A 4,019-nucleotide genomic window follows, 5' to 3' on the forward strand; every position below is an offset into this window, starting at 1 on the left:
TCCTTGCTTCGCCTCTGCTTGGAGCTTTTCGGCAGGTTCGGTGAGTGAAAGCGGCTCCCTGAGGCAGCAGCGCCTGGCGGGGCTGCAGGGCAGCCGGGGAGCATGAGGGCAGTGGGAGTGCGAGTGCCCATGGGCCGGGGTGCACAGCTGCCATGGCTGGCGCTGCACCGAGACATGGTGTTGCCAGCCCCTCGTGGTCCACGAGGACATGGGCTGGACATTGGAGTTGGTTTATAATTTCCATTAATGGTGGAAACCACATGCCCAGGCTTTGAGAGTGCACAGAGGTAGGGACAGCCACTCTCAGGGTCAGCACTGTCACTCAAAGGGACGGGGTGGCTGTCGGGGTCTGCGGGGGGATGGCACTCCTGGGGAAGCGAGCGTGGTCTCTGCTCAGAGCAGACATGTGGGGCAGAGGAGCTGGGTCCCACCTGCTGGCAGGGTGATGTTGTCCCTTTGACAGGAGGTGCCGTGAGGGAGCCCTGACAGTGCCTGTCCTTCCCTTGCAGCTTGGGGGCTGCGGAGGATGTGGAACCCCAACCAAGGTGAGGGGCCGTGTGGCTGGGCAGGACTGCGGGTACCACACAGCCATTGGGGCTTGGAGGGGGGCTCAGTGCAATCTCCATGGGCACCCAGGGGGGATTACCTGCATACCAGAGGGGAGTGGGACATCATTTGTGAGGAGGGGGTAGACCAGGAGGCGGAGGGGTCCTTTGGGTGCATGGGTATGCCCCCTGCATTGCCTGTCTGGGGAGAGTCCGTCTCTGCTCCCTAACAGCCCCCCTCTTCTTCCTAGGTGTGCCTGGAGGGGTGCCACCACCACAAGTGCAAATTTGCCCGCCTGCCCCTCCAGGATACCCTGGTCCTGGCACTCCAGCAGGTCCCTACCCTGGCTATCCTCCAGTGCCGCCTGGCACCCCTGGAGCCTATCCCCCGGCACCCCCAGGTGGCCATCCCTGTGGCCCCCCTCCGCCTGGCCTCTACCCCACCCCCATGGGCACCCCCCACTGGGGCATCATCCCCATGGGCACCCCCATCCAGGACCACCCGGAATGCCGGGGTGCCCACCGTGCCCCCCTGACTGCCATCAGAAGCACCATAAGAAGCACAAGAAGAAGCACTCCAAGCACCATGGAGGCAAGGTAAGAGTGAGGCAGCAGCAGGCCTTTCTGAATCTCTGCTGTGGTCCTTCAGACACCCTCACACATTCCACAGCATCCAGCCTGGGCAGCTAGGGCTCCCCTCTTCCACCCTGTGGCAGCTGGAGCAGGCTGCCAACACCTCAGTGGCTTTTTTAAGATGTGGTGACTCCTGTTTGGTTAATAAATAGGCAAGTATGAGTCATTTCAAGCGAGTCTTTTGAAACGTGATCCATGAAATTCCTTGAAGCCATTTGAAAGTGACACAGCTCAGGGTGCACCACAGGGTGTATTAAATTCCAGGACTTTGTCCTGCTCATCCGAGAGCAAGTCATGCCTCCGTAAGGGACATTTGCTCAGTGTCCTGCAGCAGGGGAGCAGTTCAGTTCCCTCTTAAAAAACGAGGAAAAAAAAAACAAACCACCCCAAAAAAGGAAAAGCAGTTCTCTGTGCCAGGAGTAGATGCTGCAGAAAATGCCATTCCAGTGATGGGCACCATCTGGAGTAGGTCTGAGTGAGGGACTGCTAAACAAAACCCCAGTTCCACCATCAGAGGTAGGAGCATTTCCCAAACAAAGCAAACCCTCAGCTCCTTTCACTGTGTAACAGCTCTGAAAGTGATTTGCCTTGAGGTTTACTGCAGAGAGCAGGACCCTTCTGGACTTTGCTTAATTGTCCTGAACACCCTTGTAAAATAATAATGAAAAAACCAGCCCTCCCATGTTATGCCTGTAATTATATTCTCCAAGCAGAAAAATAATGGCTCCAAACTCTAAAACGTGGTTTGTAACAGCATTGCAATAAACATTGTGGTGATGTTATTAGTAGCCATTTTATCTTTAAGTCAAGGTATCCTGTCCAGGGTTTGCTGTCTGAGGTCATGGTGCTGTGCTGACTCCCACGCAGGGTCACCCTCCACATGGCCCCCTGGGCCTTGACATTAACTAATTACCAGCTTGCAATCCAGTCAGCGTGCAAACCTGAGGGCACCGCTCTTGCTGGAGTGCAGACACCTGGGGGGAGGTGGGTCTGGAGCCACCACTGCTGCAGGCTCAACCTGGACCCAGCTGGGCACTGGGAACGGGCACCCACCACAGGATTGCTAACACCTATCAGAAATGGTGTGAAAGAGGGTTGTTTCCATGCTACCCTAAAGTTGTTTTATCTCCTCCAGCACTCCAGCAGCTCAAGCAGCTCAAGCAGCAGTTCTGACTCTGACTGAAGAGGACATCTCCCACCTGCATGGCAGTGAAGTGACAAAACAAGAAGCAGAATGCCCCATGGGAACCACCTGCATGTTGCTCCATTCCCTTCCCCTTTCTCTTAGAGTGGCATTTTGCCCGCTGAGTGATTTTTCTTGTTTTTAGCTTGTAAATTCTTTGACCTGGAATCGCTGTGAGATGATGGGCAGCAGCTCCATCCTCTGTCTTTCAGGAGAGCCCACTGAAAGTCATCCCTGAGGCTGCAGGTAGCAGCATGGGGAGTATCATGTGCTGGCTTGCATTCTGCTGGTGTCCGCGTGTTTTTTCCTGTGCAATGATGCCAGCTGCTAACGTGGATCCCACTGCCCATAGAAGTATTTACATTTCATGTGAGCTTTCCCAGCTGTAGCAGAGGGGCTGGCCAGTGAATGCCATAACTTTCCCCTTGCTGAGCTGTATGGGTTGCCATCCTCCATGCGAGGGTAATAATTAATTAGATAATTATAATTAATGATAGTGAGCTCTCTTTCTGAAGCCCCTGAGCCATGGCCATGGGACTGCAGCATGCTCACAAAAAAAGGTGAAAAGCCTGGCAGTGCTTTCACCACAACAATTTTAACACAGGGCTGCTTTTAATGCTGCTTTATTTTTGTTTTGCCCATTGTCATGGCTCAAGAGGATCCTTCCCAGCCCCGTTATCAAGAAGGCTTTGCTGCCAGCCGGTGTGACTGGCTGCTGGAACCAGCAGCACAAACACGAACAGCTCACTGTGGCAGAGGGAATCTCCAAAAGAGGTGGCACAGCCCATCTCACCCAGATTTACTGCCAGCGCAGCCTTGTTAGTCCTTGTTGCACTGTTGGCTGGGCGTGTGTGTGTGCTGGGGCAGTGGGATTTCACTCCTGTGGCTCCACTCTGGATGCAGTCATGTTTTGTCCTGTGGCCCTCGAAGCTCCCCTATAGCTAGCTCTCCTTTCCAAAGTAGGGAAAACACAGCAGTGACACTGCAGCACACATGGCCACAGCTCCCCACTGCCGTGCCCTTCCCTGCACCCGCACTGCCAGCGCCTCTGCACCCCATGCCTGGGGTCCCCTATGGACAACCCAAGCCCTGCCCAGCCTCTCCTCCCCATCCCACTTCCACCACCATGGATGTGACTTTTCAGAAATGCCCCTGTCCTTGGAGGGTTTCCCTGCCCCACTGTCCTGGCTTGAGACACACAAGCGTTGGATGCAAGAGGGGCTGAAGAAAGCATGGGGAAAACCTGACTCAGGTGCAATACCATCTTCATGGTGGGGAAAGGCACAGCCCCCCTCAAAGAGGGGCACCTGAGGACCCCTGTTCTCCTCACCCATGAACAGGTGAGGAAGATGAAGTAGGAGAGGAATGAAGACATGGTCTTTGTCATGCTGAGAGACCACAGTCTGATGGGCACTAGGGGGGTGCGGGGCCATGGGGCAGAGGAACAGGTCTGCAAGGGGACTGCTGCAGACAATGGGGAGAGCTGGATGGGCCCCATCAGCATCCTGCAGTCCTTCAGGTCCTCAGCGGTGCGCCGTGACCCCTGTGCTGCAGGGACCCCTGGCCTTGTGCTCCAGCATTTGCAAGGAGAGGCAAAATACGAACTTGCCTGGACGTACCAGCTTAGCACCAGGAGAATCAGCTGCTCATAAAAATAA

The sequence above is a fragment of the Pygoscelis adeliae genome, unplaced genomic scaffold (assembly GCF_000699105.1).
Source record: "Pygoscelis adeliae isolate BGI_AS28 unplaced genomic scaffold, ASM69910v1 Scaffold63, whole genome shotgun sequence".
Lineage (NCBI taxonomy): Eukaryota > Metazoa > Chordata > Aves > Sphenisciformes > Spheniscidae > Pygoscelis > Pygoscelis adeliae.